This window comes from Delphinapterus leucas, unplaced genomic scaffold (genome assembly GCF_059928025.1).
Source record: "Delphinapterus leucas isolate spDelLeu-1000000601 "Yukka" unplaced genomic scaffold, BTC_Dleu_Yukka2 spDelLeu_asBTCV2_sq57, whole genome shotgun sequence".
Classification (NCBI taxonomy): Eukaryota; Metazoa; Chordata; class Mammalia; order Artiodactyla; family Monodontidae; genus Delphinapterus; species Delphinapterus leucas.
In genome coordinates, this window is record NW_028322266.1 from 2,011,262 (window position 1) to 2,025,301 (window position 14,040).

Below are 14,040 nucleotides of genomic sequence, written 5' to 3' on the forward strand. Positions count from 1 at the left end.
AGCATCCCTTTCTCCACTGGCATTTTTGTTGAAATTAATTAACCATGTATGAGTGTATCTATTTCTTGATATTCTGTTACATTAATCTATGTTTCTATACTTACACCAATACCATACCAATGTGATAAAGTATGTTTAGAGTAAATCTCTGAATCAGGTAGTACATGTGTTCCAACTTTTTTTTTCTCTTTGAAAGTCATTTGGGCTTTTCCAGGTCCTCTGCATTTTCATAAAATATATAAAATCACTTGTCAATTGCTACAAAAATAATAAATATTTTTCTGCAGTATTAATTTAGATTGTGTTAAATCTAGATTGATTTATTAATGATGACATTTGGAAAAGTCCATTTAATAAAAAAATTATCATGCCTTCTTATAATCATTATCATACTTCACATAATGTATATAACAAATAAAACATATACAACAAAAGAGCCTATAGTCATTGGTATAAAATATTATGATCCATCAAATGACAGTGAGGTGTTTCTAGAATTTGGATCAGATGATGACTCAAGGGTTTGTTTGCTGGCCTTAGAAATTATGTGGATAATTGAGGACATACACACACACACACACACAATTTGGAAATGTAACATAAAATATCGTCTTTTAGAGCAATCTAATAAGGAAAGATACATTCATATCAAATTAAACAAACTAAAAGATTAGGCCAGCAGAAGAAGTCATCACTTTCATAGGGAAAAAATAAGCATGTATAGATGACAAGGGATAAGTAAGAGGAATATTGCAATTGTAGTTCTCATTATAATGTGGGAGCTGTAGGCAAGAAGTATTTCATAGAAACAATGAGCTTCCTGGATTACATACTATGAGTTAACTTTGTCATAGCACAATAGTTTAAAAATCCTAATTCAAACTCATAGTCTTTTGATAGTGTTGAAAATTCATTTGGTGGGAGTATGGATAAATTGACTTTCAATTAATGAAATTACTATAACAATTCCTTTATAAATACTTAAGAGATTTAAGTGTATCCTAGCATTTTTGCTTATTTGGTACTGCTTATAATTTTGCACTTATCCATTATTAATACATGGAACGCATGAGTCAGAAAACACCCATACTCATTAAAGTTAGAGGTAACGTACATAGGCAAGGTTCCAAATTTTATTCTACTGGTAAGTTTGAAACTTTGCTTTTGCCATTTTTCTTTTCTTTTGTAATTGTAATTGGACTTACCTCAGTAGGAAAATGTTTTAAACTTGACTGCAGTTTCCATATTCTCTTAATTTTTCTTTGCATTTTATTTGATATATTTTTCTCAAAAAACATAGTAATGGTTTAAATGTAAATAATTAAATATACCATTCATTCTTGTTAAACATGTTTGGGAATTAAAAATGACTGTGCCCATTGGCTCCTCTTTTCTGTTAGTGGCTGGTGTAGGAATCAGGCTCTGCATGACTATGCAGATTGAGACTGGGAAATGTGAAAGGCCAACAGAAGAAATAGGAGTTAGCAAAGAACATTAATTGTTTTTAATGACGTGCTCTGTTTAGGTTAGAGTGGGCCTAAATTACAGTTTGTCATTTTTATAAGAGTAAAGCAGTTCACTGATATCACATTAGATTATTTTATTTATATTACAGGGCTCCTTACTAGTTGGTAACCCCTGAATGTCATCTGGCTCATCTATTTCCGTATCACACTCTAACATGGCCAAGAGTTCAAACTGAGTTGCCCCTACCTACCTTTCCATCCAGAAAAGACTTAACACCACATATCTCATTGATTCCAGGTCTTTTACCCCAAAGTCTATAAGGCTATTTCTTAAAAATTCCCTGACTCATTGGTTAAAATATCTATGAATTGAGTCAACTATGCTAGAGACAGGACTGTGGGTTGGAACAAGGCTTTAATTCTGAAATTGGGGACTTCCCTGGTTGTCTAGTGGTTGAGACTCCACACTTCTACTACAGGGGGCACAAGTTTGATCCCTGGTTGGGGAAGATCCCATATGCTATGCGGTGTGGCAAAAAAAAAAAAAAAAAAAAAAATTCTGAAGTTTAAGAGGCTGGGAGCAGAAAGGTATAAGCACCCTTTACATCGTTGCACAATTCCTTTACCTTCCAGAAGTAACTGGCTACTTGATCAAGAGCCTTGAACCTGGTGCGACATAAAGGAGGTTTAGTAGCTCAAACAGGTGGCTTTGGAGCCTCTAACCTTGTCAGAGAACTTGAGGGAAACATGTCTGGAGCTTTAGCATAGATATACAGGTATCCAGTTGCTGACTATGTGTAATGCAGGTATTCTCTTGAAAGAGAGATCATTTTGGTGATCCTCTGCTAAAGCATTAACAAGAAAGAGTCTCTGATATACATCTACTCTTTAATTTAGCATAAAAGAACCTCTTTTATTGCCCCTTTTCATTAGTACTGGTACATAAACTTCAATGTAATATAAGGTTGCCTTTAAGTAGGCATGAACTTTTCACTGTTTCATATATTTTTCATTTTAACACTGTCTTCTTCGCATTCATTCTAACAGTAGTACAGGCCTCTTGAACTTAGGTCTGCATGTTGCCGAACATTGTGTAAAAACCTAGTTTATATACAGACGAGAGCAGCAAGATTCTCACACACATGTTTCTTTTCTGGATGTGAAAAATAACTAATTGTCCATTAAACACTCTCAGTGTCCATTACTCCTGGCATGTGATTGTACTGAACAACTCTGTATTTTTCTGCTTATTGTTTTATCAATTCTCACGGGTGGGTAGGGTTGAAATACAATTTATGTGCAGCTATACTTTATCACTTTTTCACCATTATGAGATTAAAAGGTCAATACCATTCTAAAGGTCATAACTGACAGGTTATTTGCAATATTTTTATAGATTTACAAGAAGAAAAATTAATTTGTTGCATCTGTTCACACTAGAAAAACTGTTTTTGGAAAAGTCTTTCCTGTAGTAAAGATTCATAGTTCTGCTGTTTTAGGTATGGCCTATAGTTTCAATAATATTGTGGGGCTTGGAATGTAAGTGTAACTAAAGGCACAAATTCTGTGCCTCAGATAATCATAGGATTATAAAATAGTTTCTACTTTGCCCTCAATTTTATCTTACCTACCTGTCTGATAAGCATCATGTTTTAGCCTTGGTTTCCTAGAAATCAGGACATGAGGAAAATCTTACATATTCAATTATTGTTGGAGGAGTGGTGATCAACTGAAAGCAAAAGTGTAGAAAAAGAGGGATAGGGAATAAAATGTCATGTTTTATCAAACTGAACATAGTTTCAAAAAAAAGTACGATTGCTCAGTTATGGAACATCTCCATGAGATTACACAGCACCACATAGAGCAGTTCCTTGAAGGAAGAAAGGAAAGACATTTCTGTTAGTTGCTTTCCACCTCCTGTCTCTTGTAATCAAAATCTTTGTGAGGCATTAATTCACCTAAACTGGGCCACTAGGAAGGCAGGAATTTTCAGTTGGACATGAGTCCAGCTCAGGTGGACTGGATGCTGGAGCTGCTGGAGCTCATGCCTTGGAGGGCACACAGGTGGTCATGTCTAATATCCATCCCTGGTCCTTTGGCACCCTGGGACAACTTACGGTGTTCAGAGATGAGAGGCAGTCACTGGAGCCAGGATTTTAAAATCATTGCCTTCACTCTGGAAGTGAGGGAAATGAATGAGACCCAAGTAACTATGAGTGGTGTATTGACTCGGTCTCTAACAGTTTACCCTTCATGCCAATTAAATAGCATACACTCTTATGATATACAAATCTGTTACTAGTAAAAGAGGCCCTGAATTCTATCTCAAGAAAGAAGGAGCAACTACAATCCCTCAGAGTAGAGGTCAATGTCAATATCCTTCAATATAGTCCTTGATGTTACAGGTGATCCTAGAATCAAAGTTGATATTTATCTTATACTTCCTTTACCATTCATTCTAGATTTCAGTCACCTTTGGACAACATTTTTATTCTCACTCATTTGTCTGATGGAGTGATGAGAATTTCATCTCTTGAGGCATAAGACTGTTGATAAGAATTTTCCTACTTCTACCACTCAGTTTTCAAACCTTTAACTTTCACCAGACCCTGTTAAGTCTCTTGCTCTGTAGTTCACTAGGACCTAGACCATTTTGATGTTCCAGAAAACAACATGCTGATTCACTATATTAGTGATATACTCATTAGACCAGGGAAGCAGTAAGTAGCATGTGGTCTTATCTACTAAGACACAGGCAAACCAGAGGGTGAGAGATAAAGTTTCAAAGATTCATCCATCTGCAGTTATTTGTGACGTTTTTGTGAGTCTAGGGCTCTGTGACATTAGAGGAAATTCTCCTAATTTATAATACTTGTTACACTTTGAACTTCCAGCCTATAAAAAATGAGGTGTGGTTTTTAGTGGACCACTTGAATTTTAGAGGGCTTGTGGTTACTGTTCTGGTGTTTTTATGTGGTATTTTAGAAGATAACTTGATTTGAGTGAAGCATAGAGAGGGTGCTACATGATATTGCAGCCTACCACTTAGGTATATAATCCAGCAGATCTGATGGTAATAAATATATCTGAGGTAGGTAAGGATGCTAGGCAGAGTTTTAAGGGATTCTCTACAACCAGAAGTTGTATAGATAGAGGTGGAAAAGACAAAGGCCTGGTTGAAAGTTTGGCATGGTGTAGCGCCACTATGGAAAATTAACTACTATCTCATTGCAGTGCCCCCTCTCTCCCTGGGATGACCAGGGTTTTGGTGATGGGAAATATTCCGAATAGGCAAAGATACAAGCAATACACTTAGTTATCCAATATGTATGTCTGATGTGTGGAAATACTCTAAATTCTGTGCTGTGGTAGAGAACTCTGCCATGAGGTCGATGGCCTGAAAAGAATAATGCAAGAAGCTTAGGGCTAAGGAGTTCTAGGGAAAATACATATGGATTATTTAGAACACTTTAGTAAGGGCTGGGTTGGAGACTACAGAAAGAGTAAATCATGATTATTCTCCCTACCATGGGAAAGAGGAAGCCATGGAGATGGATGGTTATTCTTACTGATTCAAGCAGCCAGCATTATAGTAGAGAAAGATAGAATCTTCCATTCTAAGCAATTCTGAATATTAAATTTGCTCTGGATATAGATTTGGGCTCTCCTGTTCTCAATTCACACTTTTTTCCAAGAACTAAGTAAACTATACCACCTATACACTGAAGACCCCCAAATTCAGTATTTGGGATCATTGGAAAGGCGGCCATATTTTCATAGAAGATAGTGATGGAGCAGACAAGGATGTAGGAGGACTGTGAAAAAAATGTACAAACTTGGAGGCCAGTCAAGAAATGTGAGTATTTTAAAAAGGAAAAAGAGTTCAACTGTATTGAATGTTGTTGCTAGATCAAATAAATTTAGATATCAGATCTTAACAAAGCAAAGTCATTTGAAGTGTTAGGTGCAAAGCACACATAGAGGTTGGTTAAAAAGTGAGTAGGTATGTAGGTGAAGGCATCCTGAATCCACTAAGAATTTTACAAACAATTTTCCATTTTCTAGCAATTTTTTTTTTACATTTTACACATTGACATCAAGCATAATTTTGCCATATCTTAAATGATGACTGCTAATCTACTTCTTTTTTGTTTTACTAAAACCATTTACCCTTTTATCTCCTTCACTCCTTACTTCACTGACTTTTGATCTAAAAAAATAAAAGTGAATATATCATGAGGCTTGACCTATTGCCATTTTCCTACTCTATTAATCTCTCTACTTTCTTATCCTGTCACTATAGATCCACTGACTAACCAAAAAAAAAAAAAAAAATGCAAGTAACTAATTAAGATAGTGTGTCTATCATTTTACCTCTTATTATTTCTTTGTATCTTCATAGTAATCCTATAGGAATATCATTTCTTTTACTCTCATTTTACAGATGAATAACCTGACACTCAAAGTCACAAAATACGGAAGTGGTAGAAGTGGGTTTGAAACCCATTCATTCTGATTCGATACTTGTTTTTTGATCACAGCTCTCTATTAAACCCTCACCAATCATTTGAACTACCCTTCTGTTCAAATTCCTCATACCTTAAAGCTTCCCATGAATTAGCTATTGAAAGATGTCATTAATATAGAGTAACCTCTATGTCACTTCTATCCTCTTTCTCAGCTCTTGACCTTGCCTTGTACTTCACTAGAATTATTAGGGTCAGAAGACACAAGATAGGTATTTTCTTTGTCAATCACATAGTATTTTTTATTCAGAAACTCAACTACATGCTTCCTTTTCCTCAGTTCCAAAGGCTGGGTGCTCATTTCTTTTGCAAGGTTATATCAACTGTCTCTGCATTGGATTCTATCTTCTTCCATCTGTTTCAGTACTGAAATATTGCCCTATATTTAGGACTTTCTCTCTTCTACATTTTTAGTTCTCTTATCAGTTGCTCTTTTCTCTGTATGTATAAAAATACTTAAGTATTTCCCATAGTGGTTAAAAAATAAATCAACAACAACAACAAAAATATTCTCAAACCTGTGTACTCCTGTAACTATTTATTGAAATAAAGAAATATCTAAAGCTGCCTAGTAAATGTAGTCATAATCAATGCCAAGATATATCCAAAGTGAAATTATTAGACCTTTTGAATAAAGAAAGAGTCTTAGCATACTCAAGACAAAATAATAATAATAATTTATTGAACTACTATGTGTGTGTACCCAGTTTATTCCTTATCATTCCATTGTGTGACTGTAGCAAAATCTGTATATTCATTCTATTACTGATGGACATTAGGGTTGTTTCCATTTTTTGGCTACATTATATGTAGTGTTGATACCAATAGTTTTGTTCAAAGTTTTAGGTAAATATGTATAGTAATTTCTATAAATAGGTTACTTATCTAACAGTGGAATTGTTGGGTAATATGGAATAATATTGTTCAGTTTTAGTACAATACTGACAGTTTTCCAAAATAGTTGGGTCAATGAACACTAGATGTTCAGTTGTTCCATAAAATTGCCAACACTTGATACTGTTTTTCTTTTCATTTTACCTGTTCTGTTGAGTGTGAAAGATTTCTTAAATTCAGAAACCAGTAAGCATAGAGGAAAAAAATATACAAGTTTACCTACATAAAATAAAGATGTTCTACTTATCAAGAGACACCTTTAAGAGTCTAAAAAGGCAAGCTTCAGCATGGGAAAATATATTTGCAATTCATATATTTGTAAGATACACATAAATATTTACTAAGAAATTGAATAAATTTGAATTTATTCAAATAAATTTCTATGAATAAATCATAGAAAAAAATGAACAAAACACTTGAACAGGGCTTTTACAAACAAAGGTATCCAAATAACCAATACATATATGAAAAGGTGCTTAACTTCCCTAGATGTTGGGGAAAAGGCAAAATAACACTTTATACCAATCAGAATGGCTAATCTGGAATATATTTTCTTTTGTTTCTACTAAGTTTCTGGAGTGATACCAGTTAGTCATATCTTTAACTTTTTGAGTTTGTATTTCCTTGACTCTATGAGTAACGTAAATTTAAAACCCAAATCCTACAAAAGAGCAGAATTACCGTATATGATTTTTCACGAGAGCTTGCCTTGCATTCTCCATCTAGCATTCAGGCCATTTTGGAAGATTTCTGTCATGTAAACACATGTACTTTTTATTTCCTGCTGATTTTTCCATAAAGGTATAACCCTTTCAAAGTCCCAGTTTCATCCAAAATATCGATTCCAGCTGACCATCTTGTGTCAGTACAAAATATTGTCTCCTATTCCCTCTAAGGCTATCCAACCTTGGGATCTGGGATAAATATACCATCATAGGCCTTCAGGGAAGCCTTGGTTTCAGGGGCAGTTTACTTGTCTGACTTTCCACTTATTTTCACTGTCAGCCTCCTACCTCCTGGTTTGGAACTAAAAATGTTAGCAGTTGGATTTGAGTCTGAGCTGAACGTTTCTGCATATCATACAGACTGAAAACATGTCTGAAGATCAAATTGCTGCATGAGAATATGTAGAATGAGGAGAGACTATAAGCTAGAAAAAAAAAATCTACTGGAATGTTCACATTTAAGAGGCAAATGGAGAAAAATTAACAAAGGTGAAAAAGAAAGAGTAGAAGAAATTTAAAGTAGGAAGTTTTCCCAAGATGTTTGTTAATGAAGAAAAGGAGAGAAACAGTATGATAATTCATGTGAGGTTTGCTAATAAGCAGGATTTTGGTTAATTTGATGAGACAAACATGAGCAACTGCTGACGAGGAGGATTCTTTTTGAAGGAGAAATATGGAGGAATTTCTGAAATATGGAGGAATAAATATTCCAAGATTGAGTCATTGTAAAATGTCTCTCTTTAAGGAATGATGTCGGATCTATATGATTGATATCTGACTGACATTTTACAACATTTCCATGTATGGAACAGTATGGATCATTGACCAAATAAGTTGTTCCAACTTTAAACAGAAAGTTTTCTTAGTCCTACCAGTTCATAGAGATCATATTACTCATCTCTACTCCACTGAAGAAAGCCATTGCCAATATTTGCATATCTAAAGGATTATTTGACCATATGCCTCTCTTATAACCCTAAGCTTGCTCTCCTCCAAAAAATGGCAAGATTATTTCTCCAATTAATTAATTGATAAATTTGTCAGCTTCTCTCTTTTTCTTCTCCTTTTGTTCTCTTCAATTCCCAAAACTGTGCCATCTGCTATGCACAAAAAATTTTGCTAATATTAGCTATCTACTACTGGTGGCTACTTATGCATAGCTACTCTCCAAAAATTTCATGCTAAGCCATGCCAAGGATACATTTATATATTTTTTTAATTTGCTTTGCAAGTGTATTCAATATGTCCTTATTGTTAAATAAAGTGGACATTTTTCAACCCTCATTTTCTTTGGACTCTGAAAATTTTTCATATCTATCGCATAACATTTTCATAGTTATATATGTACTTCCAATGCTGCCCATATTACTCAGTTTTGTGTTCTGGATTCTCCTTCCCTAACTGTATTCCAGTGCTGAGGTTGCTCATCTAACCTTGAGACATCTCTTCTTAAGAAAGTCATACATTCCCAGATGTTTAAATGGTGATGATAGTGACGGCAATAATAGCTAACATTCGTGAATATGTATAAAACTCTAGACGTATGACAAGTGTCTTGCATATAATATCTCATTGAATTTCCACAATAATCCTCTAAGATCAATGTCAAGAGGTGCCACTGCAATCCCGCTTTTGCAGGTGAAGAAACTGAGGTATAATCCTTTGATTAGGAAAATTGTTTGTAAATGGTCAAGCTTTTAAACCCAATTTATCTAGTACCTCTGCTTGTCTATAAGCCCATTGTACTCAGATACTTTCTTTATAGCCCAGAAATCTTATTTTTTCTACTTGGTAATATCTTGCAGACAATTGGACAGCTCCACTCAAATCTTACTTGTCCCAAACTTAACTTGTGATATTATTCCATCAAAATCTCTCCTATTCCTGAATCTCTTTCTTAGTAAATGGATTGACATTCCATTAATACAGTTATCGCGCAAGACACCTTTGCCCACCTGTCACAAAGCACCAAAAATTCTTTATTCTCCCTCCTACATTATTTATTTTCTCCATTTCTACTGTCAACTCTTTCCAGCTGCCACTGTCTTTCTGTTAACTGCTGAAATGACCCTTAACTTGTTGATCTGAATTCCTTTTTTTTTTCTTGCTTTCCAATCCAGTATTCAGACTGCAAAGGAAACAGTTTACAGAAACACGAACTCATCCTACTGTTATCACATGTAAGGTATTTCCACAATTTCTCTTTTCTACTTAATAAAACTGCAAACTAAGAATAATTTCAGGTTTTTTTTTTTTCTTGATATGATCTCTTCCTACTCTTTTAAGCTCATTCCATAGCAGTCTCTTCCTCTCTTTATATTCATGTTGAACTTTCTTTTTCAGGAGGCCTGGGCTCTAGAAAGTTTTTCATCTGTTAGGAAAGTCTTTGCTTGCTTCCAAATGCACCTTACCCTGTGTTGTGTTATACCTCCATGTGGTATATTTTCTTGGCATATTTTGACTTTGCTTAGAAGAGAGTAGGAAATTTGCCACGTGTTCAAGACACAACTTGTTTCAGCCCAATCCTAGAAAATGTGCAATTTCCATGCGTATGTAAAGTAGGGAGGAAATACATGGCTAGCCTAAGGTAAATTGGACAAAACAATTACAAAGTAAACTGACAGAAAGAGGGCCGAACACTGATCTCCCCAGTTCTTTGTAGGAGGAGTGTATTTTTCTCTTGACCATATGTTTTCATAGATGTTAATGATGTGCTTTCCCTTGTTCTTCTTCTCTTCATCCTTCACCTCCTCTGTCTTCTCTTTCTTCTCCATTTCTTCTTATTTTCCATTTGAACTAATTTCTTTAAAAAATTCACGACATTTCTCTTCAATATATGTAGAGGAAATCTGAAATTCATTGAGAAAGAATTTAGGGACATTGAAATAGCTCCCACCACTCACACTGGAGGTCTCAATACAAAGAACTTATCTGATATCAATGGATTTTTAATGTTTTGTATGAAAATTAAAAACTTGATTCTCTCCATGCCCTTTTCCCTTTATCTGTCTTCAATTTCTACAGAAGAGTGAATCTATGAAGATTTCTCTTTAGTCTCTGATATTAGTTCCATTTCACTCACATTTGTGTTTGGCTATGCTCATCACTTTACAAATTATTGTCATTAATTAAATTTTATTTCATGTAAAATAATATACAATGATATTTTTATTTCTTTTACTTTAACTTTCCCACCTCCTCTTGCCGTACACTGTAAGATACTCTCTCATTCTACCCATTATGCCAACAATATATTCTTCCAAAGTCTTAATGGAAAAATGTATCATTAAAACACTTTATTACCGTTATGCAAAAAACATTGTAGGACCTTAAGCAACAAGCCACTATACGTAGTCTTCATACTGAATTAAGCTGCATTTTGACAGGAAAAAATAAAAGAAAAAGAATTTCCTTAAGATAGCGAGAGATGTCGTTCCCTTCAGACCTGCTCTACAGTTTTCAGTGGGGAAGGATTTTATTCTCCAGCATGGACTTTGACATTCTTTCTACACCAGCTTTTCAGTTGAGATGATAGTACTAGATGTTTGGGGAAGTAAGTTTACTGATGGGAAATACATTTATATGCAAACCTATGCCTCCCCCCAGCCCCGCCTCATTACATTAAAGAAAATCTCACTAAAAGGGGCTTTTTGGCAAAGAGTAAGGAAAATTCTGGTTTTTGATCATCAAACTTGATATATTGATCAATATTTGAAAAGACAGCTTAAATGATTCAAAATTTGCATATGTTTATACAGGATACGTACCTCACCTTTGGCACTCAAAGTGACAGTTAAGGAGATTAGCAAAGAATAAGTGCTTGGAATGCAGTTAAATGCAGCATAAATGGATCCTTTTCTATAACAGTTTTAATGGTTACTTAACCTACATATGACTCCATTTCTCCTACAGAAAAATAGGGATAATATTGATCATTCGTAAAACTTTTTAATATGTTACCCCATTAATCTCCTATTGTTTTGTATAACCCAGAGAGAGAAGAGCTCTAGACAAAATACAGAGGCTGTGATGCTGGCACTCAATTTTAGATACAGAAACGGATATACCCAAAGGCTTGAGCTATTGCAATTTAAAGCTGTTACAGGAGTTGCAATCTTTCACAACAAGCTGAAACCAAATAACCTGGACTTTTGCCTCACTAAGTTACTTAAAAATATAATACATTAGTATATAAGGACACACCAAAGCAATCAATATTTTATGAAATTGCTGGACTGTAATATGGATTTTGAACAGTATTAATGTTAAATGCATTAACTTTAATGAGGAACTTAGAAATGGTCTCTTAATAACCTTATTGGGATATGACTACTTTTAAATGGCTTTTACTTTGTCCTTGGAATTCATATGATGCATGTGACAGTGGCTTGTTTAGTGTTAACAGAGGATTAGATGAAGGAAATTAATTAAAGCTTCCTAGCAACATTTTCCCCTTGAGCTATTCAGTATGCTAAAGTGGTGTGACAGGGTACCATCCTTTCTCTAAATCTACTCATTAAATAACTCAATTGAGTTTAAACACACATCCTTTTTTTAAAAAATTAGACCATAATTTTTCTCCTTGTCTTTCTAACCTGACCCCTTCGAGCCGCTGCCACCTCTGTGATTTGTAATTACCTTTTAGCTTCTAATAATAGGATGGTCACAAAGTGTGTCCATGTGTTTCAGAGTCCACCAATTCACTTCTTGAGACCTGTCTTCAATTGAGATGACAAATTTAAATAGGTTAGGGACATTTGTTTAACTAATCCCCTGGACAAATAAGTATCTAGAATGATTTCCTATATTAGATGAAATACAAGTCTATAAATCTTTTTAAACACTGCTCATGCCGCACTTGAATACTTGGAATAATAATCATTTTTCAATTTTATGTTTTAGAAATAAATAGATCTATTTCGGCTTTAAATTCTCACAAATTGTGATTTTCTCTGTTTTTAAGACATTGTTATAAATGTATTAATTCTTAGCTATTAAAAACTATTACTTATAATACAAAATAAAAATAATATTTACCAGTATTTATTGTTTGTGGATTTTTTTGTGTGTGTGTGTGGATTTTTTGATGATAGCTATTTTGACTGGTGTGAGGTAATATCTCATTGTATCGATAGTTTTGATCTGCATTTCTCTAATAATTAGCAATGTTGAATATCTTTTCATGTGCCTCTTGGCCATCTGTATATCTTCTTTGGGGAAATATCTATTTAGGTCTTCTGTGCATTTTTTGTTTGGGTTGTTTGTTTTGATGATATTAAACCACATGAGTTGCTTGTAAATTTTGCAGACTAATCCCTTGTTGGTCACATCATTTGCAAATATTTTCTCCCATTCTGTGGGTTGTCTTTTCATTTTGTTTATGGTTTCCTTTGCTGTGCAAAAACTTTTGAATTTAATTAGGTCCCATTTCTTTATTTTTGTTTTTATTTCCATTACTCTGGGAGACGGATCGAAAAAGATATTGCTGCAATTTATGTCAGAGAGTGTTCTGCCTATGTTTTCCTTTAAGAGTTTTATAGTTTATGGTCTCACATTTAGGTCTTTAATCTATTTTGACCTTATTTTTGTGTATGGCATTAAAGAATGTTCTAATTTCATTTTTTTACATGTAGCTGTCCAGTTTTCCTAGCACCATTTATTGAAGACACTGTCTTTCCCCCATTGTATAGTCTTGCCTCCTTTGTCGTAGATTAATTGACCATAGGTGTGTGGGTTTATTTCTGGGCTTTCTATCCTATTCCATTGTCCTATATTTCTATTTTTGTGCCAGTACCATACTGTTTTGATGACTATAGATTTGTAGTATAATCTGAAGTCAGGGAGCCTGATTCCTCCAGCACCGTTTTTCTTTCTCTAGATTGCTTTGGCTATTCAGGGTCTTTTGTGTCTCCATACAAATTTTAAAATCCACAAACAATAAATGCTGGAGAGGGTGTGGAGAGAAGGGAACCCTCCTACACTTTTGGTGGGAATGTGAATTGGTACAGCCACTATGGAAAGCAGTATGAAGTTTCCTTAAAAAACTAAAAATAGAGCTACCATATGATCTTGCAATCTCACTCCTGGGCATACATCCAGAGAAGAACATGGTCTGAAAGGATATATGCACCCTAATGTTCATTGCAGCACTGTTTGCAATAGCCAAGACATGGAAACAACCTAAATGTCCATCGACAGAGGAATGGATAAAGAAGATGTTGTACGTATATACAATGGAATATTACTCAGCCATTAAAAAGAATGAAATCATGCCATTTGCAACAACATGGATGGACCTAGAGATTGTCATACTGAGTGAAGTAAGTCAGACAGAGAAAGAGAAATATTGTATTATATACCTTATATGCGAAATCTAAAAACAAATGAGACAAATGAACTTATTTACAAAATAGAAACAGACTCACAGAC

The 14,040-nt window shown here is 34.4% G+C and overlaps 1 protein-coding gene across 1 annotated transcript in view; it reads left to right on the top strand.

The window, feature by feature from the left end:
* LOC149743905 (uncharacterized) overlaps nt 1-14,040 on the top strand; it is a 129,686-nt gene that overhangs the window by 58,032 nt on the left and 57,614 nt on the right. The window lies entirely within an intron of this gene.